Here is a 27,923-nt window from a genome sequence, read left to right on the forward strand (position 1 = left end):
TTTTGCCACGTTAGTTGAACCCACTTCCTTTGCATGACCTAACCTTGTCACAGTAAATAGCCGAACCTTGCAACCTAGCATACCTGGTAGTTGCTTGAGCTATGTTGTGCCTTATACTGCTATGCATGCTATGCTTAGAGTTGTGTATGGTCTGTCATCTGGGAGATGAATAGAATTGTGAGAATGTGTTCGATAAGCAAAGGTTGTGTGTTGAACCTGACTTGGTAAAGGTACCGGTGAAAGGCTGTGTAGGAGTACATGGCGGGTTTTTTCATTGGAACCGTCCATAGGAACTGAGTTCCGTGTATGTAATCCAAGACTAGATACTACCACATGCTGGGCCCTGAAATATGACCCCGCTCGGACTATTAATCGCGTAGTACTCGGTCCAGGAGTTGCAAGTAGTTTCTGGTGTTTATAGTAATGCTGGAGGCCGTGCATGGTGCTGACCTAAGAGGTGGGCCGTGATGCGGTAGGCAGTGGCACGGTGTACCAAGTGGCACCCGGATGGTGGGCTTGGGAACCCTGCGCACATCTTTTGAGGCCGTGGTGGAAACCTCGGCCGAACTTCCGTACGGGTTACTCTCAGATAGGCGATAAACCTGGACTAGGTACTAGTGTGGTTAACGGTCGTGGCCGACTCCCTCGTCGGGCTTCCGCTTGAAGGTTGCCGAGGTGCATGACATGCACATGGCGATAAGTGGCGAGAGCGTGTGTGACGAAGTACACCCCTGCAGGGTTATGATCTATTCGAATAGCCGCGTCTGCGGATATGGACTACTTGGAGACATATGTTGTTCATAGATAACTTCAATGGCTACTCATGAAATTGCCAAGATAAGTGTGAGTGTCGTGGACAACATTTCTGTATGGAGACGGAATGATTCCACGATAGTGTATTGTTATGGTGTTAGTGGACTCGTGTGCGAGAAATCATGTTGTCAAAATTATTTAAAAATGCAAGTTGTCTAGCCACGAGTCAAATGCTGGCTTTCCGCATGAAACCCCACAATACCTTCTTGATACCTTGCATGAGTAGTTAGATATCCTAAAGTCTTGCTGAGTACCTTCGTACTCATGTTTGCTTAATAAATGTTGCAGAGGTTGCTAATGACCCTAATGGAGGGTTCTTCGTAGACATCGACGACGACGAGTAGCTGGTGTCCCAGCTACGATCTGGCCCTACGTTGGATCTGTAGTATAGTCAGGCCATGTGCCTTCTAGTTGCCCTGTCTGTACTCAGACAGTTTAAACTCTTCCGCTGGCTTGTAACTGAATGACTGCTATTATGGGTCGCGAGACCCTTAATGTGTAATATTATGTGTGTGGCTCTTCCGAGCATCTTAAATAAAGGTTGTATGTTTATGGTTATGTTGTGATGCCATCGATGTATCTATACATATCGGTATGCCATGCGTACGTGTGTCGTACTTGATATGTATGGGGTTCGATTACTTAGTCGTGAACTTTAGTAGCACTCCTTACAAGGAAATGCCCCTTTGTGATCCAATGAGCCTTGGTAGTTCGCTACTGCTCCGGACACATTGGTTGACCGGCATGTGTCCTTCTTAGCTGCTGTGTCTGTCCCCTTTGGGGAAATGTCACGCGATGTAATGGAGTCCTTGTAGCTTGCTGCGACTCGTCTACATTCGCTGATGACCGACACCTGCTTTGTTGGGTCATGTATGCCTGTCCTTGTGCGGTACTGCCACTTTGGTTTATGACTAAACATGTTGATCCGGGTTCTTTGACATTGGAATGCTAGCGACACTATTGCATACGTGAGTCAAAAGATGCAAACGGTCCCGGCTAAGGTAAGGTTGCAGCCGTGGAGTTAACCGTGCGTGAGACCGCAAAGGGATGCGATGTGTTACAGGCTGGATTTCTATGGCTTAGGATCGGGGTCCCGACATTATGACAAACATTTTAAAAATAGGTTCAAAAATACTATTCCGATTTTTTTGTATGAATAAAAACGGTTTTGAAAACTACTCTTAAACCATGAACATTTTGACAAAAATTCAACCTAGGCTGTTACCAAGGTGTTCATAGCTTTCAAATGATAGAACGCAAGCCCCATTTGGAGAATATTACCAGGGTGAGTGAATGGATTGTTACGAGCAAAAATCGGAACATGGAAAACAGAGTGAAGTTCAAGTGGACATGGGGAGAAGGTCAAGTTCTTCACGCGGTGCATTTTGGAACGATGTGTTTCATGAAAAAGGCAGAACGCATGATCTCGCTGTTTTCCAGATTGGTTAAAAAAGTTTAGGAGTCAAAGAAAACTATCTACATGAAAAAGTCTCGTATTTTCCGTAGCTTTTGAACGGTATATTATTTGCCCCATTCCGATAAAGTTTTTAAAAACTACGGCCAAAAACATTTTTAGCCATTTTTCAAACTGACATAAAATCGTAATGAATTGGAAAAGACAATCTACATATAAAAATTTTGCATTTTCTCAAGCTTTCCAACGCCATATCATTTGCTCCATTCCGAGTAACCACTGAGAAATTAAAGCAAAAATACAAACTCGGAACAACTTCTGCCATTTTCTAAATTACTTTTAAACCATTAATAGTTGGAAGAAAAAATTTATATGAAAAACTATGCATTTTCATAAGCTTTCAAACGCCATATCATTTGCATCAATCGGACGAGCAGTCTTCAAATTAACCCCGAAATACTAACCTGGCTATTCAATTTTAGAAATTCTGCCATTTTTAAAATTCCCTTTAATCGTAGGGAATTTGGGAAAACTTTGAACATGTGGAATGAGTGGATTTGCATTAGCTATCCAACACCATCTCGTTTCCCTCATTCCGATAAATGGTTTAGAAATAGGATAAAAATATGATTCACGTTTTTTGTATGAACAAAAACGATCTTCAAAACTGCTCTTAAACCATGAATATTTTGATAAAAATTCAACCTAGGCCGTGACCAGGGTGTCCATAGCTTTCAAACGATATATCGCAAGCCCCATTTGTACACTTTCCACGAAAGTTCAACCGAGCACCCAGGGATGTTCAACTGCTACTGCTCGGACGAGTCAGCTTCGGACTAGAATAGTTATTCTCATCCGTGGATCAGAATAGTGTTTATGTGTGTGTGTGTATGTATATGTATATGTATATATATATATACACTATTCTGATCCTTGGTTGAACTTCTGTGTTGTTCGACCTGAACTACCCTCTCTAAGAACCCGACCTTCGTGCTATCTTCGCAACCATGGCTTCGGGCGTGAATTTTTGTGTTGTGTTGTGTTGTTTGTGATGCAAGTGTAATCTAGATACGCTTTGTAGCATGTAAATTTTCGTCTTGTTTCGGAATCTCGCTCGTCAGCGGATGTGCTCCCGAGACGTGATGAACTTGTGCATTTTACAAGTATAATGCACGTTTTGGATGTTCTCGAACCTCTAAGACTATTGTAAATAGATTTATGTATGAGTTTCATGGATAATTTCTTGTTATTTCTGATTGATTTGACTTCGTGTTGTGGTCTTTGTCCACGAGAGTGGTTTGATCCGCTTTTGTCGTATTGTTGTTTTCCTGTATAAATTACAGGGTGATTTGTGTATTTCAGTGAAATTTATAAATTACTTCATCGTCAATTTCAGTCGGATTTGTACATATAGTTTGAATTCATGTGATTCGGTGTTTGTTCCACCCGCGGCGGTTCCACGGGTGTTTTTTTTTTGTTTTTAAGAGATTAATCTTGTGTCGTTGTTGTTGTTTGAAGTTATTTGGCAAAGTATTTCAAAATTTTGGTAGACGTGTTTTAGGTAGAAGCACAGGATTTATGATTCTTACAAATTTGTTCATGGATAGTTGTTGGATCATCCACAATTTGTAGTAAATTTGGACTTTCTCGTTATTCATGGTTGAACTTATGGATTTCCACAATGCACGGTGATGCAGCATTGTGCTCCATATTTCTTTCTTTCTTTTTAGTTTTTTTAATTTTCATTCTTGCATTGGTTTTGATTTTGTTTTGCTTTGCCCCGTAAGCAATTATGGGATTGGTCCAAGTATGCATGCATAGTTTTTACTTTTTCTCTTATGTTTTCATTCTTCGAAAAGTAGTGAACTTTAGTAGGTTTGTAACCTAAACTTACTAGATTTTGTTAATATAAATTGCTTCTCTTTTTGACATGTTCATCTAAGGTTTTTCTAGTATTAATTTATATATGTACTTCCTTTTTAGTGTATTTGAGCTTGTTTTTTCATGTGCATTTTGTGTTTTTCTGTTCTTACTTGTACCGATTAAATTATGCATTTTTGGTAGCGTTGTTGAAATGCTGCATTTATGTTATATTAAATGTATTTATTTTTGTGGTGGATGGGTTAATGCCTAATTATACTTGCCTATCCACCATCTGTCTTAAGGTGTTTCTCGCTGTCTCTAGAAGACCCTTTGTCACAAATCCCCTCCTATCGCCCGTGACTCAACCAAAAAAAACCTCATCTTGCTCGGTCTCTTGTCCCTCTGTGTCGGGTGCTCCATTCTTCGAACTTCCCCCGAAAACATTGCCCCATTATCCTGCGCTCGTCGGTGAAGTAACCGGCACGCACGCCTCGCTCCTATTTCTGCCCGACACCCCGCTCTCCCTCCTTCGGGCCGCTATGTTCTAGTTTTGAAGCAAAGTCAGCAACCATATTGGCATCATGGGGTGGAAGAGCTGTCGCAGATTCGTTCTTCGGCGTCGTTTGGAGAGGTACTGTTGCTGCCTCCTCCCAACGGTCACCATTAGGATTCACCAGATCTAGCGAATTTCTTGTGTGCGCTCCCCTTTCTTCTGATTGCTGCTGGATCTGATGTGTGGTGTGGTGGTTGCTGTTGGATCTGATGTAGCTTTATCCTTTCTTCTTATTGATTTGGCAATTTAATTTGCATATGTGACATACTAATAGTTTTCTGAATACTGTTTTCGTTATGTGCTTTGGATTATTGTGCGACTGTTCATCTTCGTAGTTGTTGCTGCAATTTTAGTTGTTTTGTTCTAGGGTTTTATTTAGTTGCTTTTGTATTGCGGTTTGATTTTTTATTTGCTAATAAAAGGTTTTTTCTCTGTTTTGTGTGTTTGTTTTTGTAGGCGGATCTAGGTGGATCTTCGGCGTTGTGATGGCTTTAGTACCTTCTTCAGGTATGTATATGCATATGCATGTTGTCTTATGAATAGGAGTTTTATTTCATATGGCTTCCCTTATCTTCACCTGGTTATCATTTTGAACTGCCCATGTTTGACAGTTTGCACTTCTTATATAGTTGATGTGTATGTATTTCAGTTGAAGTTAGCAGAGTTTTGCCTTGGTGGATTTTTGATGGAATTACTAGTGAACTATCACATAATTGTGTTTGTACTTCCTGGTGCTTCAGTTTCAGTACTTTGCGTAATTTTCATGGTGATGAAAAGTGGTAGTGGTGCTTTCTCGCTATACACTGTTTTTCATTTTTGACGTTGTGTTGATAATTTTCATGTTAACTTTATTGTACATCTTTTGGTTTTTATTTATTAATTTGTTGTGGAAATTTCTTGAACTCCTGGTAGTTATTTTGTTTTACTGCTTGGTAAGGTCTAGTTGAACTTCTGGCTATTCATTGTTTATTTTTTAGTTTATGTTGAACTTATGGATATTTAATTGGTTCACTTCTTTTCTAATTTCTGATCAACTTCTGCCTAATTTTTGGTATGGATTTTTTATCTAAAGATCCATCTTGTTTTGTATAGTTCTGCCTTTTGCTTTTGTGCTTTTATATCTAAAGCCATTTTCCCTTTTAAAACTTTTCATTTTTTGTAGTTGGTGATGAGTTTAAAATTCTGGTAAAAGTGGTGTGATCAACATGGTTGTAATGAAGTTAATGTTGCTGATCCAAAGTCTGATGCGGCTAAATCAACTGCCACATTGAGTTTAGTTACTCATGTTGCTTCCATTATTGACAAAAATTTAAATCTTGAAGATCTTGCGTCTGCAGGAGTTGCCTCAGCTAGTATGTGCAACTCCTTTTACATTTCTTAATTCTAGAGTTATGTTTTTCAACTTGTTCCTAACTGTTTTGTATTATTTGTTGTTGACTATTTTCCTTTTAATTTGTTTTTTGTGTTTCTGCACATGCAGCGTGTGTAGATGTTGTTAACATCATCAATGATGTTCTATCTGAGTTGTGTGGTTCTCAGAAGATTGTTGAGGCTGAGCTGGTGGCTCCGTCAGCTGAATACTGCGATTCCATTGAAGATCCTTTGTGCTCTCTTCAGTTGTTAGTGACGCAGTCCCAATCTGTTGATGGCACTAAACCTTTCACGCAAGATTATAATGTTACATTGCAGCTTCTTCTACAGGATGAACGCAAGCGTAAAAAGCTAGAAGTGTTTGATAGGAAGAAGCTCAAGAACACTGTATCGAAGAAGCATTTCATTAGTGAAGTTACTCCTCGGGAGAGCCGAAGTGTTTCTAAAGTTGCAAGTCCAAGTTTATGTGAACTTCCTAGAATTAGTGGTTAGGCTGCTTGTGTTACCCCATGGCATAGTCCTCGTTTTCTTGCATTTGCGAAGCCTTCACCTCTATTTGGTTCTGGTTTATCTGGGAAGGGCAAGAGATGTGGCATTAAGTGCAAGGGTGGGCCAACAAATATTAACAAGGGTTGCGAGAAGCGTTGTCGTATTAACGCGGATGCCCAGGATGATGATGATTTTGACGCTGATGATGAGGTTGCTGATGATGATTGTATGGTTCACGTATAAATGTGTTTTTTGGTATGTTCATTCTTTTATTTTCTTATTTTTTTTGATCTTGTGTTTGTAGTTCTGCCCTATGTTCCACATTATTGTATTTTCTGGTCTATTCTTGTTAACGTGGAAAACATTTTGAAGTCTAGATTGTGGTTATGCATGCATGGTTGAATTGCCATGTTATTTCTTTGTTGACCTTCTTGTATATGCAACGAGAAGTTCTATATTGTTGAACTGATGAATATACATGAATGAACTATCTTGTTCTGAATTGTTGAACTTTTCGTATATTATTTTTGTTAACATGGATGTGTCATAGATGAAAAATTGTAGGAGTGTTGTCGGCAGTTCATGACAAAAAACAGTTCAACTTTTTGCATATTCTCGATTGAACTGCCCTGTTTTTTATTCCTAGACTTCTTTGCGTTTGAATCATTATACATGTATATTTTTTTCCTTCTATATTTATTTATGTAGTTCTTCGTGGTTTAACATTCGCTGAACTTCTGGTTTATCTTGATGAACACATTTTTTGTCGTTGTTTTTTTCCTTTTTGCATTTTTTGTACTATCTGCTTGCGAAAAGGCCTCTGAGGAGAAAAAGAGGACCTAAGTCAATGGAAGGATCTACTAAAGGAGTACTTGATTGGAAATGTTTTAACACGACGATTCGCTGCTCACTTAAAGAGGTGAAGGTGTGCATAAATTTGCTACAGCCTAGGCACAGGGCGAGGGTTGTCAAGTCTGATTTTGGCTGTGTTTTTTATTTAAAGATTGATTCGAACATATGTCATCCTTTTATGGGCCACATTTACACTAGGATTAATCCTTCAACTATGATTCTATACATGGGGGAGTCTAACAACAAATTGCGCATTACAAGCGATTCTATTCACCATCACCTTGGTTTCCCTCAAGGTGATTCTACCCCTCCTAGGCCCTCACAGGACGGATTCGATGACACTATTATGAGGCTGAAGGCCAAACTTGGCTATAAGGGGAGTGCTGATATCAACACAAAGGACATGCAGAATATCCTCAAGCATCTTGTGAAGGATGAAAAGAATGATGATTTGGCTCTCCAGATGTTTTACCTGATTCTTTTCATGAAGGTTGTTATTCCTCGGACGTCTACACGGGTTTACATGGAGACAACAATGGCGAAGAATCTCCCAGGATAAGGCCGAAATTGACTATTTCCAGTTGCTTGTTGATGATCTTAAAAGGGCTATTATTAGGTATCAACAAGGGACTACCAGGGGAAAAGTTGTTACATGATGTGGCATTGCCCCGTTTCTTATGTATCTGGACTGCCTTATCCAGGACAAGAAGCCTCTTGTTGTATTAAGAACTCCTCGCATCAATTTCATGGACCAGGCCAAGCTATATGAGCTTGGTGTTGTTGACTTCGTTAAGAAGGGTGATGATGACCGAGCCAACTCGGTTTTTGGGAATGTGCATGTGAGCCTTATTATGCATTATCGTTTGTCCTGTGCAGTATAACTTGAACTTCTGACATTATGTTCACCTTTGTTTTTTGTCCATTCATTATTTTTTCACCCTTTCTTCTTTTATTTTCGTGTAGTGGAAGACACAGACTGAGGTTGTGTTCTTTGTGCAAATCGAATGACCTATTCTTACCATGCCCCATGCCAGCGGAGTTGGTAGTGAAGGTGTCCCTAGAATTGTATCTTCCCACGGTGTTCCCATTGGTGCTCCTGGTGAAGTACCTAGAGGTTTTTCTGCCCATATGACTGCTGCAGCTGACATTTCTTCAGATTCTGCGTAGGGTTCCTTCGATGCGTCCACTGTTTCCCTTGGTAGGATTGAAGGTCTTCTGAGCATTGTTTGTGGGGAGATTGCACTTGTTCTAATGAATGTTGAGTGTCCTAGTCGCGTTGACGGTATTCTTCCACCCGGTTATTGTTTTGATGCAGAGTCTTCGAAAGAGGCTTCGTCTATTGAGGTTAAACTTCTTGTTGAGATTCATCACTGTAACATCCCAAAATAACAAATTTTGGAATGTTAATATAATTATTAGATTGATTGTTTGTTTGTTTGCTGAGTGACTAAAACTTGTGTGAAATTTGAAACTTTTCGAAACTTTTGAATGAGAGGGAATAAAATGACTTTCCCCTTTTCCGATGAATTCAAATTCAATCTTTTAGAAGCAAAGAGAGAAGATGACATGACTTCTTCAACTATAAAGAATTTGAACGGAGATATTTGCATTGAATTCTTTTGCATTTCCATTTGTTTTCTTCATGCAACAAAATGTCGGGAAATACATTCTAGAGCGGAGGAACATGACCCCCGAACCCACGGGCATTTTGAAAGTTAATTGAACCCTCAAACTTAGAGGGTCATTTGAAAATTATTTGCAAAAGAAAATAAACCTTTTTGGCAATTTTGTGAAAACAATTTTTTTTTGAAGTTTTTATTTTTGCCGTGGAAAAATGCCCATCATCTATATTTTATTTTTCTGATAATATTAGTATATAGAAACTCTTTATTCCGAATTGATTTGATTTCCTTTTTATCGTTTTAGTTTCCTAGTTTTGAAAATAGGAAAGAAAACGTTTCTATTAGGAAATACCTGCTGGCCCATTAAGACACATTCCTATTTCAGCCCAAAAAGATCATCTTCTTCCTCCTCTCTTCTTCACGTGACAGAAAACCTTCCATCCATGGAGAGGAGATCCCCACCTCCGGGATTCGTGAAGCTCATTCCTTCCCGGCGCCTCCCATCGCCTCTATAAGAAACCCCACGTCCTCCTCGTTCCATTCCCGTTGAAACCGCCGCCTCTCCCCGCCTCTAGCTCGCGCACCCCTCGCCGGAGTCAGCACCGGAGAAACATCACAGGAACTCTCTGCACCTCCTCCACCTCCACCCTTCGGCCACCTCTCCCCACTACTTCCCCCCCCCCCCCCGTCCACCGCCGCCCCCCTTGCCACCCTCTCGCCACCCCACCTTCGCCCCCCCCCCCCTGCTGCCCCATCCCCATCCCCATCGCCATTTCCACGAGCAGCAGCACACCAGCAGTTTTCCTCATCCACCTCGCCCCCATGCAGCCCCCCCCCCTCTCCACCTCGCCCCCCCTCCCCTCCCAGGAGCACCCCACCCCTTCGCCCCCCCCTCCACCACTCCTCTCGCCGGCCACCACCTCCTTCCCCACCGGCGACCAGCCCCCTCGGCCACCATCAGCCACGGGAGCAGCTCCACCACGGTAAGGACCCTCTCATCTCTCTATTATTTCTCTTTTATTGTTTTGTAGCCCTTAGATCTCTAGTAGATGGTGTAGATTAGATCTTAGGATAACCTTTCGGTTTAGAGTAGAAAACCATCGGGTTTTATTTCACTTATGTTTTAGCCAGCAAGTTTTCCTAGTCCTCGGCCGTTTGCTCCTAAGTTTGCAGCAAACATCTCCCGCAGCCTATCACAACATGCCACGTCTACCCCCTAATTGTTAGCTAGTCAACTTCAGTTTTTTCTGTCTAAATTGCAAAAATAGAAAGTTTCTGTTTTGTTTTGGCCACAATTTTTGATCCCGAAGTCCAATGATAGTGATTCTTTTTCCAGTAGCTCACAAATTTCCTGTAGTTTTTAAAAACATATAATTTCTCTATGCTTTAAATTTTCAAATATAAGTTAGATCAGATTTAGTTTAAACCTTGTTTTGCTTATTCCAGGAGTTTAAAAATAGCTTTTAATTGTATTCCTTTTGGTACTGATCACTAGTGACCTTATTTATCAGTGGTGAAAATTTCAGATTTGTTTGAGTATTGTAGCTCACTGTTTCATGTGAAACAATTTCTGTTTCACCTCTTTTAGGATTTCGGCTAATTCCTTTTCTATTTTTGTTTTAAAAATATTTTCTTTATTATTTCAGAAAGATTATTATGTTTTGTTTATGTTAGTTAACAGTAGTTTTGCAACAAGTTTTTATTTTAGTTTTATCTGTTTCCGTGAAATCAATTCTAGTTCCTTAGTAACTTGCAATTGGTTTCCGCACTGTTTCAAATCCCGTTTGGGAATACTTTCAAAATGTTTTGTGAAAAATACTTTATTTTATCTTAGTTATATTTATATCCTAGTTCCTTGTTATTATTTTCCGTTAGACAAAAACTATTTAGTGCTTGACGTAGTAGAAGACTCCCTAGTCTTATTTGAAGTTTCCTTCGAATTCCTATTCGCTCTCTCTTTTGTTTTGATTGCTAGAATTGATTGCTAGTATGAGTGCTTATGTGAATGATATGTTTGTTATATAGATTTCATCGGAGAGTGATGATTAGTCTATCAAGTTATTTTCTCGAGAAATTCTTCTTCGTCAACATCACCAGGCAAGTCACTTTGATCATACTATCACCTATGTTTTATGCATCGTAGTTCTACCATCCTATGCCCAATTTCATGCTGCTTAGGTACTTGGAAATTTTAGTATAGATTGTAGTATCATGTGGTAGGCACACAACAACCCCGATACTTGGCCCCGGGACGACAAATTTCATATTGCTATGCTTGAGTAGACGGGGTTTCGGTTGAGTGCATAACCCGAGTGATGCGAGGTTGATTAAATAATCAAGACCGGTTAAGACAAGATTTTCAAGACCTCGGATGCAATGCAACTCTGGGTGAAGGACGGTTGATCGGCTCCCTGGAGAACCCAGTGGATGACCCGGGATGCTGGAGAGGCCATGACATCCTGCGGAAAGCTTCACCTAGGCTCAAAGAGACGGACGGATATTTTCAAGACCCAAGGCTTACCTGCACAGCCACAAGTCATTATGGGCTCTGGCTTGGTTGGACAACGTGGCGACTCTGGACAGGCGGTGCTAGCAGATGTAGAAGAACGGTAGGATTGGATGGGCACCGACAGGGATTCAGAGGGACCCGTTGAAAGACCATGTTTTGATCATCCGGTCTTCAAACACCCTGAAGTGCGAGGACATACACGGAGGCGATCAAATCTTGTGGGGAACGTGTGCAAAACTCTGCAGAGTACTCAAACCTAATCGATTAGCCGTGTCCACGGTCATGGACAACTTGAGCCAAAGGAACTGAAGTTATCTGGATTTCTCAACACCATTATATATATTTGATGAGGGTAATTATTGACAACTCGGGTACGAGAACTGGTTGGCGGAACCATCTCGTTAACAACAAACAACGTAGTAACATTTTTATTTTAGCCCTCTCTTGATGTAGGAGAAAACTTGCTTTTCGCTAAAAACTTATAGCCCCACATGCCATATATGCATATAGTATAGATGATTACTTTTCACCCCTCTCTTATGTGACTTGTTGGCATATTCAATATGCTGACCTACACGGCTGCAACGTCTTATGTTGCAGATATTTTTCTTCGACGAGTAAGAGTACGATTCAGGGTTACGGTCTACACTCAACTTGCCGTTGGTGTTTATTGGGACTCCACTCCCTTGACTGCTTCCACTGAGATAATTAAGGTATATATCAGTTTTACGCTATTTACATGTGATTGCACTTTGATATATACATTGATGTACTGTGTGTGCCAGCATACTGATCCAGGGATGGTAGAGAAACACAAAGGCTTGACTCGTTTTTGAGTCGGGTCGCTACAAAAATGGTATCAGAGCACATGTTGACTATAGGACGTGACCCTGCAAACTGGAAATTTCTTAGGATAGGATCTCTCTAAAAATTCTTCAATAACACCTTTTACTTCTCATCTCTTCTAATTTCATCAAACATTCTCTCTCACCTCAAATAGTTAGACAATCCCCTTACCCCTTTGACCTCATGAAGAATCAACGGAGTTCTACTTCAAAGTAAAGAGGATTTCATCATGGAAATTGAAGCTACACCAATTGAAGACTCTCAAGACCCGAAGAACTCGAAGACTCCGAAACGTTCGAATATTTATATGACCATTAGAAGTCCAAACCCCTGTTATATACCCACGTTAGTTACGATGATTTGTGAGCCATCATTGGTGTGTGTATTTTGACAGCCACAAATAAAACATATCTCAAAAAAATACTGTTTGTATTGTGTGTATCTCCCTCCCTCTCTTACCCGTCTCATCCCCAAAACCTCAACCCTACCAGATGGAGTATGAAGCTGTACTTGTAGTCTCTGGACCAATGACCCAACTGGAAGCTGAAATATGGATTCAGAACATGGAGAACCACTTCGGGAGTAACTTGATCTCAAGGAAGTATGAAGTGGAACACGCTCTTCAGTACTTTACCCAAAGTGCTGCTAGCTGGTGGAAAATGCATCATGCCATACAAGGATTTAGTGGAGCAAAAACTTGGGACGAATTCAAGAACACTCTGTTAAGATCCCGACTTATTCAGAAGTGTTATGACAATCCGAAGGAGAAGACTTGTGCATGCAAGATCTATGGAGAAATAGGACACACCCAGGAGGAACACAAGGATGGATGCACTCATTGTGAAGAAAATCACCCAGCTGAGGAGTGCCCAAGTAGTCAGGTGACTTGTTTCCTTTGTGAGGGAACCACCCACTACCCAGCTCAGTGTCACATTTACCCCAAGGTGCAACAAGTTGTCAAGCAGCAGAAAGATGCAGTGAAGGAAACACTCAAGAAGAAGATTCTAGAAGAACCGATGATGAACGAAAATATTGAAGACCCTGATGGACAAGGTCTGACCAGATTTTTCTCCAATGCATGCTACTCATGTGGAGAAGAAGGACATTATTCACAGGACTGCACGAAGAGAAACCAAGAGTATCTGGGAAACTTCCCGACGGAAGAAGTGGAGTTTGATCCACTTGAAATAGAAGAACTGGCCAAATTAAAGGAGTCCGGAAAGAAGAACAAGTACCCTCGGAAGAACCAAATCTCTGCAGACATAGACCTGAGTCATGTCAGATGTTACAAGTGTATGAAATTTGGCCACCACAAATACATGTGCTCAGGAAGGAAGCCGGGAACCCAAGGAGCAAAGGCAAACACTAAGACGCCTCGAGACTTGTCAGAAATCATTTGCTTTTGTTGCAAGGAAGCGGGACATTTTGCCAGCGATTGTCCACAAAGGAAGAAAGCTAGAATGGAGTAGTTAAGTTTTGACCGTGGCAATAAGTGTAATCTGAAACACTCTTGTTTTTCATGAGATCATGGAGTGAAATTGTTGTAACAGAAGTCCCTGAGATTGTAATAACATCATGAATAAATGGAATTTATTGTCTCATGATTGCCTATGTTGAAACTGTATGCGTTTTTTCTCTACGAGCAAAGCTCTCTGAACATTTATGAGAATATGAGAAAATATGGTCTATGCAAACATGAGTATAACTCATTTAAGTGTGGTAGTAATGGGTAAACCCACAGGATCCACTGAGTAGGAATGTACCAGGAATAACTGAGTGAAGTACGTGTGGAGATGATGGAGATAAAGCTAATGGCCACCATGATGAAGCAAAAGATGGATGATTTCAAGGAGCACATCGGAAAGTTCGAGTGGAACTAAAGTACCTCCAAGAGAGGCAGATGAATAAAGTTGGCAGAAATGCTCGACCATACCGAACAATGTGGATGGCAGCATTTGTAATAGAGTACTTTTGAATTGGAGTTTTTGAGGATAAATTAAGGATGTAATAAAGGATTGATTACGAATGCATATGATTTATGGAAGAAGCTATGATGGATCAGCAAACGTTTTCTTAGGAGCATACGAAAACCTAAGAGTTGTGAAGATATGATAGATGTTTCGTTTAGCTTGCAAAACCAATGGATTATCCGAACTTCGTTCGTGGACAAGAGAAATTCTGCAACGCTTGTGAGGATGCCCAAGTGTTAGAATGCGAGATTCGCTAAACCTTATACAGAGAAATGATTTGGGTGCGGAATGGATTGATCACCATGACGACTTACTCTTATCATTTATCTTGCTATTCGGAATGGTAAATCTGAGAGACTTACCCACATAGAGAGACGACGTTCTTTGAAGCTTTTGTTTAAGCCTTAGAATGGTACTAGGAAAGCCCATGTACATGGCATTTGTTGTCACGCGTAGGAAAATTTACGGTGAGGATGAAACCAAGACCCCTCTCTCTGCAGGATAACCACAAATGGTAGACCACCATGAGAACATCGATATGTTATTTAGAATTGACCACGAGACTGTCAGTTAAGAAGACCCAGTGACGGAAGAAGCTTATATCCACAGAAGAACCCTCGATTTTGATGGAAACATTATGAATATAACGGGAGAGCATCACCAAAGGATTTATAATAAGGACTGTGAGGAGTCAGATGCCAAAAACCCCAGAGGATTGTTAAAATCTTAAGGGACCAGTACCTCTCATTTTAAGTGTGGTAGCACCCCACCTTGCCAGAGATTGGATTTGTTAGAAGACCCCCAAACCCTAACCTTTCTTTCTAGCCTCTTCGAATCTCGAGGACGAGATTCATTTTAAGTGTGGTAGTTTGTAACATCCCAAAATTATAAATTTTGGAATGTTAATATAATTATTAGATTGATTGTTTGTTTGTTTGCTGAGTGACTGAAACTTGTGTGAAATTTGAAACTTTTCAAAGCTTTTGAATGAGGGGGAATAAAATGACTTTCCCCTTCTCCGGTGAATTCAAATTCAATCTTTTAGAAGCAAAGAGAGAAGATGACATGACTTCTTCAACTATAAAGAATTTGAACGGAGATATTTGCATTGAATTCTTTTGCATTTCCATTCGTTTTCTTCCTGCAACAAAATGCCAGGAAATACATTCTAGAGCGGAGGAACATGACCCCCGAACCCTCAAACTTAGAGGGTCATTTGAAAATTATTTGCAAAAGAAAATAAACCTTTTTGGCAATTTTGTGAAAACAATTTTTTTTTGAAGTTTTTATTTTTGCCGTGGAAAAATGCCCATCATCTATATTTTATTTTTCTGATAATATTAGTATATAGAAACTCTTTATTCCGAATTGATTTGATTTCCTTTTTATCGTTTTAGTTTCCTAGTTTTGAAAATAGGAAAGAAAACGTTTCTATTAGGAAATACCTGCTGGCCCATTAAGACACATTCCTATTTCAGCCCAAAAAGATCATCTTCTTCCTCCTCTCTTCTTCACGTGACAGAAAACCTTCCATCCATGGAGAGGAGATCCCCACCTCCGGGATTCGTGAAGCTCATTCCTTCCCGGCGCCTCCCATCGCCTCTATAAGAAACCCCACGTCCTCCTCGTTCCATTCCCGTTGAAACCGCCGCCTCTCCCCGCCTCTAGCTCGCGCACCCCTCGCCGGAGTCAGCACCGGAGAAACATCACAGGAACTCTCTGCACCTCCTCCACCTCCACCCTTCGGCCACCTCTCCCCACTACTTCCCCCCCCCCCCCGTCCACCGCCGCCCCCCTTGCCACCCTCTCGCCACCCCACCTTCGCCCCCCCCCCTGCTGCCCCATCCCCATCCCCATCGCCATTTCCACGAGCAGCAGCACACCAGCAGTTTTCCTCATCCACCTCGCCCCCCTGCAGCCCCCCCCCTCTCCACCTCGCCCCCCCTCCCCTCCCAGGAGCACCCCACCCCTTCGCCCCCCCCCCTCCACCACTCCTCTCGCCGGCCACCACCTCCTTCCCCACCGGCGACCAGCCCCCTCGGCCACCCTCAGCCACGGAAGCAGCTCCACCACGGTAAGGACCCTCTCATCTCTCTTTATTTCTCTTTTATTGTTTTGTAGCCCTTAGATCTCTAGTAGATGGTGTAGATTAGATCTTAGGATAACCTTTCGGTTTAGAGTAGAAAACCATCGGGTTTTATTTCACTTATGTTTTAGCCAGCAAGTTTTCCTAGTCCTCGGCCGTTTGCTCCTAAGTTTGCAGCAAACATCTCCCGCAGCCTATCACAACATGCCACGTCTACCCCCTAATTGTTAGCTAGTCAACTTCAGTTTTTTCTGTCTAAATTGCAAAAACAAAAAGTTTCTGTTTTGTTTTGGCCACAATTTTTGATCCCGAAGTCCAATGATAGTGATTCTTTTTCCAGTAGCTCACAAATTTCCTGTAGTTTTTAAAAACATATAATTTCTCTATGCTTTAAATTTTCAAATATAAGTTAGATCAGATTTAGTTTAAACCTTGTTTTGCTTATTCCAGGAGTTTAAAAATAGCTTTTAATTGTATTCCTTTTGGTACTGATCACTAGTGACCTTATTTATCAGTGGTGAAAATTTCAGATTTGTTTGAGTATTGTAGCTCACTGTTTCATGTGAAACAATTTCTGTTTCACCTCTTTTAGGATTTCGGCTAATTCCTTTTCTATTTTTGTTTTAAAAATATTTTCTTTATTATTTCAGAAAGATTATTATGTTTTGTTTATGTTAGTTAACAGTAGTTTTGCAACAAGTTTTTATTATAGTTTTATCTGTTTTCGTGAAATCAATTCTAGTTCCTTAGTAACTTGCAAATGGTTTCCGCACTGTTTCAAATCCCGTTTGGGAATACTTTCAAAATGTTTTGTGAAAAATACTTTATTTTATCTTAGTTATATTTATATCCTAGTTCCTTGTTATTATTTTCCGTTAGACAAAAACTATTTAGTGCTTGACGTAGTAGAAGACTCCCTAGTCTTATTTGAAGTTTCCTTCGGATTCCTATTCGCTCTCTCTTTTGTTTTGATTGCTAGAATTGATTGCTAGTATGAGTGCTTATGTGAATGATATGTTTGTTATATAGATTTCATCGGAGAGTGACGATTAGTCTATCAAGTTATTTTCTCGAGAAATTCTTCTTCGTCAACATCACCAGGCAAGTCACTTTGATCATACTATCACCTATGTTTTATGCATCGTAGTTCTACCATCCTATGCCCAATTTCATGCTGCTTAGGTACTTGGAAATTTTAGTATAGATTGTAGTATCATGTGGTAGGCACACAACAACCCCGATACTTGGCCCCGGGACGACAAATTTCATATTGCTATGCTTGAGTAGACGGGGTTTCGGTTGAGTGCATAACCCGAGTGATGCGAGGTTGATTAAATAATCAAGACCGGTTAAGACAAGATTTTCAAGACCTCGTATGCAATGCAACTCTGGGTGAAGGACGGTTGATCGGCTCCCTGGAGAACCCAGTGGATGACCCGGGATGCTGGAGAGGCCATGACATCCTGCGGAAAGCTTCACCCAGGCTCAAAGAGACGGACGGATATTTTCAAGACCCAAGGCTTACCTGCACAGCCACAAGTCATTATGGGCTCTGGCTTGGTTGGACAACGTGGCGACTCTGGACAGGCGGTGCTAGCAGATGTAGAAGAACGGTAGGATTGGATGGGCACCGACAGGGATTCAGAGGGACCCGTTGAAAGACCATGTTTTGATCATCCGGTCTTCAAACACCCTGAAGTGCGAGGACATACACGGAGGCGATCAAATCTTGTGGGGAACGTGTGCAAAACTCTGCAGAGTACTCAAACCTAATCGATTAGCCGTGTCCACGATCATGGACAACTTGAGCCAAAGGAACTGAAGTTATCTGGATTTCTCAACACCATTATATATATTTGATGAGGGTAATTATTGACAACTCGGGTACGAGAACTGGTTGGCGGAACCATCTCGTTAACAACAAACAACGTAGTAACATTTTTATTTTAGCCCTCTCTTGATGTAGGAGAAAACTTGCTTTTCGCTAAAAACTTATAGCCCCACATGCCATATATGCATATAGTATAGATGATTACTTTTCACCCCTCTCTTATGTGACTTGCTGGCATATTCAATATGCTGACCTACACGGCTGCAACGTCTTATGTTGCAGATATTTTTCTTTGACGAGTAAGAGTACGATTCAGGGTTACGGTCTACACTCAACTTGCCGTTGGTGTTTATTGGGACTCCACTCCCTTGACTGCTTCCGCTGAGATAATTAAGGTATATATCAGTTTTACGCTATTTACATGTGATTGCACTTTGATATATACATTGATGTACTGTGTGTGCCAGCATACTGATCCAGGGATGGCACAGAAACACAGAGGCTTGACTCGTTTTTGAGTCGGGTCGCTACAATCACAACATGGTCCACCTCCATACCAGCTTTGGAATGTTCAAGTAGTTCCAGGATGCTCGTTGCAAACCTTTTGAAGATGAAGCTAGGGTTGTTATCAGTGAGATTGAAAGGCCTGGTGTTGTTGATTTGGGTCATGGCGGAGGCAATGAGGATTGTGCTAGAGATGTTAGTTTTATTTATATTTATCTGTTTCTTCTCATTTAATGTTCAGTGGTAGTCTCCAGTTTTTAGTTTTTTAATATGTGGCCTTCTTGTTTTCATGTGTTTGAACTTGTGTTGTTTAGTCTTCCAGTTCATTAGTGACCTTTTTGTTTACGTTATCTGAACTTCTTCATTTTGAAAAGTTAGTGTTAATATCTTACCTTATATATTTAATGTTTCTGAACTTCCATGATTTGTTTTGTTGTCAAACCTTTACCTTATTTATTTTACATTATGTGAACTTCTTGTCGAGTGTTATTGTTAATGTCTATGGTCATCCTTCACATGGTAGTTTTTAAAGCTTATTTTTTCCTTGTTAAGTGAACCTGAACTTCCTCTAATTTAACATTGTCCTAGCTTGTCTACTAACTTTTTATTATTTTATGTTTTGTATGGTATTTGCAGGCTGTTGATGATGGTGTTAGAGACTATAATATTTTACCTCAAAGTGCAAGTGCTCCTCTTCAAGAACCTGCCCCTACAAGTGATGTTTTGAAGGTAGCATCTTAGTTGTTCATTTGTCTATTTAATTTTTTAAGTTCATTTTTTTGCTATACGTCCCCGTCTTTTATTGAGTTACTTTGTTGTTGCAGTTGTTTGACGATGTTATTGTGGATTCTGAAAAGGTTGCGAACAAAGATGTGTCAGACATTGGCCGCTCTGATCGGTTGAATCAAACTGAACATAACTTGAATGAGTTTCATGTCATCAATATATATTTTTTAACTGTCCCTTGTGTTGCGCTTGAACTTTTTTATTTTATAAATGCACTACATTCTTGTAGCATTATTTTTATTTATTTATTTTAGATGAACTTGAATAGAAATCTTGTCATCTATATTTTGTTGGAGTGAAGCTCGTGGCGTGCTTGAACTTCAGTTTGTTTCATCGACTTTTTTTGACAGTGGAGGAGTTGGATTTCAACGACTTCCATTACGCATACCTTAGGACACAGGATTCCCAGCCTAGGCAGGAACCGATGAACACAGGTCCAAACCATGATGGTAGTGCTTGAACTCTAGTTCCTTCCAAGGTTTGCAAGTACCATGTTTATATTGGAGTTTCTAAAGGCCGAGGGAGTGCCGCTCCAAAGACCCCTTGCACTCGGAAGGTAGTTGCAGTCCAAGCTAAAGAGATTTCATCTAATTCTTATTTTGAGAAGATTGTTGGCATGAGGAAGGGTAAGTCTGCTGGCGCTGCTGTTGTTGGGAGAGGTGGCAAGAATGTCGTCATTGCTAGGAGGAATCAGCACTTGAGTCTGGAAACATAACCTCCTCAAAGAGAGCAGCAAGACTGCGTGTCAAGTGGTGTTCTCCTGTCTGTCCCCTAAAGAAATACACGTTCCCTTATCTACTTGAGGCCCGGAAGTTGAAAGAGTTTATGCTAAGTGAAAATGGTCTGAAGAAGTACATGGAGTGAGTTTTCTTCTTCTGTTTGTCTCAGTGATATGCTCTTGTTTGAACTTCTATTCTTATAATTCCTGAATTTCTCTTCATTTTTCATCATTTTTATATGTAGTTGCGCTTATAATATTCTCCCATACTTTTCCTTCTACAGGACATCATACTACATATTTAGTCAACCAGGTGACAACGTGATGGACCTGACTGGACGTGTCCTTCATAGTCTTTTTGAAGAAGGGAAGTAGATGGAAGGAGACATAATGGACTTACTTATAAACCAGTGGAAGGATATTCCGGCGAGATCGTAGATATTATCTTTTGCGGACAGGGTGTTTTGAGTCCTTACTTCATACATGGTTTTTTTTGCAACCCTAACTCCCTATTTTTGTTCTAATTCTGGTTAAGGGGTATTGTGAGGTATTTTTATTTGGCGTGTTTTAAAGTTCTTATTTTTTGTTGATGATGTGTTTGTAATGCAGTATTGCCTAAACTATGATTAGTTTTCTTCACCAATGCGAAATTCGATTCAAAAAAATTGGCGGATCTATGGCTGAAATTGTTTGCTCGTAAGAGAGAAAACCTTCTTAAAGCAAAGCTGGTTAGGTTTTTATAACTATTTTTTATTATGTATATCATTTAGTGACTTTTCTAGAAATTCATTGTTCATCTGGGTTGTTCAGTTGTGTTGTTCACTTCATTTTATGGTTTATAGTGTTTGCTCACCGTGTTTTGTAATGCTTTGTAGGGTTTTTTTTGCCATTTTTCAAGCGCATCAGAAAAATAGGGAACTAAAGTGTGTACGTGCTGAATAGATATCATGAGAGCATTGACATCCTTCACTAACTTCCTTACTCTAAGAAGGGAATGTCATGAACCTGTTTCCACGCAGATTGCAAACATATCGTTAGTTTTCATAACTGAACCTCCATCACATGTTTTTTCATGAACCTCCATAACTATGTGTGTTGAACTGAGTATCATTTGATACTTGAACTTTTGTTATCTTTTTTATTTGGACTTCTTCTGTGCGAGTCTCAATATATGTACTTGAACTTAGCTATTTCGTTCAATATGTTTCTGATTTTTGTGTTTTGTCATGTCTTGTTGTTCAAGAGATTTGTTGGGTTGCTAGAGGAGCTGCATGGCAAGGCTGAGTACAAAGCTAGCAACCAACCAAACTGGGTGTCCATTGCAAAGGGGTCGTCCTATGTTGATGTTCCAAAGCAAGGTGATAATGAGTGTGGTTTCTTCTTCGTGAAGTTCTCCTTTACATATGACAGCGATGAACTTATCGAAGATTTCGGTGATGTGGACGTATGTTTTCTACTTATTGTTGTCTCCTCATCTTTTACTATTTTTTACTTGTTTTGTTAACGCCCCATTTCCTTGTTGTTCTTTAGTTTGTGTTATTTTTATGCTTAGTCCACTTTTAAATTCTTCATTTTTTTTGTTTTGTAGTCCCCTGTCGTGGATGATTGGAAGGCCAAATACATGCACAATCTAGTCTTCAGCCCAAAGAATGAAATTCTATGCGAAGAGCTTCCAGCTGAGATCTGGGAGTTGGCGCAATGAATTGTGCATTTAGAAACATTGATTTTGTATAGATCTGGTTTCATATAGATTTGTGTTAGTATATACATTTGGTTTTGAAAAGGTTAGAGCGACTTTTTGTACGTGAGCTATTGAAGATTGATTTAATATTTTATACCAATGTAACTGCACTATTTTTCTTTGTGATTGAGGAGCAATATACTTGGATTAAAAAATGTTTGGGTTGTTATTTTGTTGTTATTGTTCGGATTCATGTCTGTTTTCCACACAATCAGGTGTGATTTTATTTGCCCCATATGTGCATTTTGAACTTCTTCCTGCTATGTGGTTACACTTATGTTTTATCAGAGGGAGCATTTTTGTGTTTTAAAAATGTAGCGCTCTCTCTTTTATTGTTCTTCGACCCATTCAAAATACTTGAACTTTATATAGTAATCATGTAGAACTTCACATAACCAGTTTCCTCTTGCACTCTTTTTATGGTTTTATCTTTTAGTTAGTTTTTATTGGTGTTCTAGTTGAACTTCTCCAGGATTCTAAATAGAAATTCATGACTACATGCAAGACATTATGTTTCCTAACTTGGTTTAGTCGGCAGTACCTTCTTGTGTCAACCATATTTATTTTTTACATCCACCCTTGTACCAGAACTTCTCTAGTACAAATATTTGAACTTCATTGTTTTTTCTGTTTTCCTCCTTACTCTTTTTATACAATTTAGCACCTCCTGGTTTACCAGAATTTTTCTAGTAGGAATAGTACTTCTGCATGTTCTCTGGTTGGACTATAGTTTTCGCAGAGGGGAGCATTATGTGTTATAAAATGTAGTATCATGTCTTTTTACTATTGTCCAACTCATTCAAGTTGTAGCCTTTTTTGTATCTCATTTTATAGGTCCTCCTTTGTAATACACACACTGCATATAGTATTCAAGTAGAACCTCACAAAGGAATTTTCCCTTGCATTCCATTTTATCACTTGCTAGTTTTGTTTCTGCTTAGCCTTTCCCATAACTATTACTGAAGAGTAGCCACATTGTTTCATTCAGAAACTATCTAAATTTTATCATGATGGATAGATAGAATAATAAGCTAGCAAACTTGTTCAACCACATAACAAAACTATGAATATGATATAAGAAAACTTTGTTCAACCCTGACACACATTACATATGCAAAGTTGTTCAACCTAATAAAAGCAAAACACGAAATTGAACAAAAGAAGGCACAAGAAACTTTTCAATCCGAGACTTTGATGTTTCTTCATCCCTAGTATTTGTAGTATCTTCCAAACTGCTTCTCATAGTTCAGCCTGCACAGACCCTTCTTTCCAATGTCGATCTTCTTCCAAGACTCATAGGCAGCGTATGCATCTATTGATGCATACTCAATGAGGTAGTGTGGAAGCGGGGCTACCCCCCATAGTTTGTGGCCTTCTTTGCGGTTGATCTTGTACTTCATGTTCTTATAGAATGGGTGGACGATCATGCCTGCAACGTTTGCCAGAGAGTCTTATGCCTTCTTGGTGTATGGGTGCTCCATTTCCTCTACATGTCCATTAAGTTATCGGGGTTAATCTCCAATCATGAGTTCTTGTGACAGCCCGATGCCGACGTTCCAGAAGATTCCCCCCTTTATTCCGTTTTCGTCGTGTGTCTATTTTCTTTTGTCGCATCATCATCGCATCATGCGCATCATCTGCATTGCATCGGCATCTTCGTTGACGCCAGTTTTCAAAAGTTGCATCCGTTGTTAGTTGCCGGTTCGCTTCGTTGTCCGTTCTGAGCCCGACCGCACACGCATGAGCCCGCGGCATCGTCAAAACCCTGTTTCCAAAGTGTGCGTAAAACTTTCTCTGATCGAGGTGAAACTTGGCATGCGGTCGTGATTAGTTATAGCCAGGTCGCCTGTCGAATTTCGTCGCGATCGGAGTTCGTCTGGTACCCGAACGGTCGACCGTAGCCAGGCCGCCTGTCGAATTTCGGACGTCTGTCGGTGTTTTCAAATTCGTTGTCACGCCGCCCGTTCTCCCACTCGTCCCCGGATATCCCCTCTACATGGCCTCATAACCATTCCCGCATTCGGAATTAGTCGAATCCGACCGCGCGGTTGAAACCGGGGCGGAATTTCGCTAAACCTAGCCCCCCCCCATTTGTCTATAAATAACCCCGGGGTATTTTTAGACAGCCCCCTCTCCTCCTATCTCGGGATCCGCGCCAGCTACCCCTGAAACCCTAATTCCCCCTCTCTCCCCTCAGCCTCCCACCAGCCCCACGGGCCCGCCGAGCCCAGACCGGGCCCGGTCAAGGCCCATCCGCCGGCGCCGGCGCCCGGCGTCTCCCTCGCCGCCTCCCGAGCCCCGCAGGAGCTCCACCAGGGCTCTCCTCGCCTTCCCCGCCACCGGCCGCCGCGGGCAGCCCCGCTGGCCGCCTCCCGCGCCGCAGCTCGGGCGCCGCCTTGCCTCCCCGCCGTCGGCAACCGCCGCCAGATCGAGTCGTTCGCCGCCTCCCCGCAACATCTCACCGCCATGGCCGCCGCCCCACGCCCTACCTTGGTTCCCCATCGGCCACCGCGTCAGATCCCGTCAGCCGCCGCCGCCCTGTAGCGCTCGGGAACGAGCAGCCATCGGGACGAACGACGAAGGAGCACGATGCTCCAGTGCCTGGGCCTCCCTCGCGCTGCGCTCAGCTGGGCCCCGAGCAGCCTAGTCCAGGGCGTTCCCGCAGCCGGCCTAGTCGGCCTCCTCCCCCAACCGCTGGCCCAAGGTATCCTTCGCGCCGTGCACCCTTTTGCTATCTCACGCCCCTGTCCGGCCCATTAGATATTTAGGTTGTTTTCGGAATTAGTTAAATTCCAGAATTAGGCGAATATTAAAACGTTTGTATCTTTTAATCCGTAAATCGGATCGCGACATGTAGCATGTGATTTTGGTGTAGTTTTTCATGTAAAATACGTTTTTACAACTTGCATATTTGTTTGATGTAGTTTTGCGTGCCGAATGCCTAGATATGTGTGCTTTTTATATTGTCTTGGTCCTGTGTTATTTTCTCGTGCGTGTCCGGGTTGTGCGAATGCCGTGGTAGAAATGTTCACATATTAGGAACCCCATTGCCATGTATTTTAGAGTAGTCATTGATATTTTTGCGTGTAGGGATTTGCCACTAGTTTATTTTCCCGTGTATAGGTTATTATCTCGCATTTATGTGTGGCAATATTTTTGTGTTGCAACCCCACATATTTTATATGTTTTCAGGTTAGAAAAAACCCATGGGATTTTTCTATGCAATTAGTTTTAACTTTTGAATAAGTTATTTCGCGCGATATTTTTCTATGTTGCCCTCTTGTTTATTTCATAGGATTTATTTCGTGCTTCGTTTGTAGGAGTTGTCAACTAGGTAGTTGTTATTTGATGTTTACTCTAGCCCCTGGTATTTTTGGTTGCAATAGAAATGCATGTTTAGGTGTGGTTTGCTTGCTCTCAAGTTGCTAGAAATAGTGCTGATTTGGAGGTGCTGAAATATTTCTAAGTCTGAGATCTGTTATATTTTGTTGTTGTCTTGTCTTGCTTGTATCTTGTGATCTGTAGCTCTTTTGAGGTTGGTGCAATGGAGTAAGTTGTAGACCTTGTGATTCTATAGCATGCTATGAATTTTCATGCCATTTGGAGTCATGTAGATTATGTTTTTTCTGCTGTCAATATGCCTTCAGACCGAAAAGTGCACTTTCATGAAGTCTTATTTTCACTAAGTCTGAAATAGTGTGTGAGATGCCATTTTGTGACTTATTTCCCTAGTGATCCATGATGCCATGCTAGTTGTTGTTAGTTGTTTGTTGTAGTGCTTCTTTTCCTCTTTCGTGTCATGCCTTGGTTGAGTATATTTGAGTTGAGTAGCTCGTAGTTGTGGGGTGTAGAAAATGCTATGTGGCTGATTTTGGCAGGTTGTAGTCATTTCTTGTTTTGCTCGTAGTTTTTGATCCGTAGCTCCGATTTGAGCGTGTCCTGTATGAAACTCGCTTAGAATCTCGTTTGGTTTCATTTCCTCTTGCTGGTTGTATGTTTTGAGGTGCTCGTGACTGCCGTTGCACACATATTGCATTCATGCCATCATATCTTGCGGTGCTTGTAACTTTTGATCCGTAGCTCCGTTGGAGATGATCTCTATGTGTAAATTGATTGTAACAACGCGAAGAATCACGTGAACCTACTTGTTTTTCTGTTCAACAAATAATAAAATGTGTTAGTTCAGATATGGACAGAATTGTAAATTAACATATGAGATCGTTTCAGAGATGCTATAAGTCATTTCCGACCTCATTTAAAATGCCTAGATAGGTAGTTTAATTGAGCTTCACCTCTTGCCATGTTTAATCACATTTAATAATGTCGTGTATCTAATCGGGATAGAACTAAATAATTAAACGTGGAGTTTCGTCAATATGCAACTCGTTGCATATTGAACTTCTCTTAATGTGTAGTGTTTGATTGTGTGAATTGTCATGTCGTGTCTTGCATGTATTCAGCTGCTCATGCATCATTTGTGTTGCGCATCGTGTGGTGAATTCCGTGTGTTGAGTTGTGTTTCCGGTTTGCTTCGTCTCGATAGAGTTCCGCAAGCGTGTCAGATGTGAGGAACCGTTTGACTATGTCAGTTCGTCTGCTTCACGGAGTCATTCTTCTTCCAAGCGGGATCTCAGGCAAGATGACCATTTCCCGAGATACCATTACTATCATTGCCATGCTAGTTTTACCGTTTCTATCGATTATGTTCGGTTGCCTACCACATGTTAAATATCAACCTCTCAACAATGCCATGAAAACCTTCAACCTGTTCAACCTAGCAAACCACTGATTGGCTATGTTACCGCTTGCTTAACCCTGTGTTAGCGTTGCTAGTTGCAGGTGCAGTTGCTTCCATGTGTTAACATGGATCCCTTGTCATATCACCATATTAATGCTATTTAATTTAATGCACCTATATACTTGGTTCCACCTTTGCCCCCTTAGTTTCGGCTACCGGTGTTATGTTCCATAATTGAGCGCTCCTAACACGATCGGGGTTGTTATGGGGACCCCCTTGATAATTCGTTTTAGATTAAAGCTGGTCTGGCAAGGCCCAACATTGGTACTATTTGCCTAACATAATAATTTGATAATACTGAAATGCATAGGGAGTTAGCGCTACCCGAGGAGTAATTCTACATAATACAGGTAGGGCCAGTGCTGGTCCAAAACAGAGCACTGTGCGGGGCCACCGCGAGGAAACTCGAGGTTTGGCACTCGTAGCTAGTTCCATCTGTCGTGTCCTGAGAACGAGATACGCGGCTCCTATCGGGTACGTCGACACGTCGGCGGCCTTGCTGGATTAGTTTTACCTTTGACGAGATATCTTGTGCATCGGGATTCCGGTGATGCTTTGGGTAATCTCAGAGTTGAGGTTTTCCACTATGGAATCCGACGAGATCGCGCGTGTCGTGATCGAGGATTTCTATGCGGCTTGTGGTAATTTCTGATATACTAGTTGGAGCACCCCTGCAGGGTTAAATATTTCGAAAAGCCATGCCCGCGGTTATGTGGCAACGTGGAAACTTTGTTTAACACTGGTTCTAGATAACTTGAAGTTAACTTAAATAAAATATGCCAACTGTGTGCGTAACTGTGACTGTCTCTTTCGTGAGTTCTTTCTCCGATCGAGGACACGGTGGGGTTATGTCTGACGTAGGTAGGTGTTCAGGATCATTCATTTGATCATCAGTAGTCATGTCCGTTATGCGTAGATCTTCCCCCTCTTATTTTCTTGTACTCGTAAGTTAGCCACCAAATATATGCTTAGCCGCTGCTGCAACCTCACCACTTAACCATACCTCACCCATTAAGCTTTGCTAGTCTTGATACCTTTGGAAATGAGATTGTTGAGTCCCCTGTGGCTCATAGATTACTACAACACCAGTTGCAGGTACAGGTAAAGGTTACTCGACGCGAGCGCGTTGATTGTTCATTTGGAGTTGCTTCTTCTTC

The sequence above is a fragment of the Hordeum vulgare genome, chromosome 4H (genome assembly GCF_904849725.1).
Source record: "Hordeum vulgare subsp. vulgare chromosome 4H, MorexV3_pseudomolecules_assembly, whole genome shotgun sequence".
NCBI lineage: Eukaryota > Viridiplantae > Streptophyta > Magnoliopsida > Poales > Poaceae > Hordeum > Hordeum vulgare.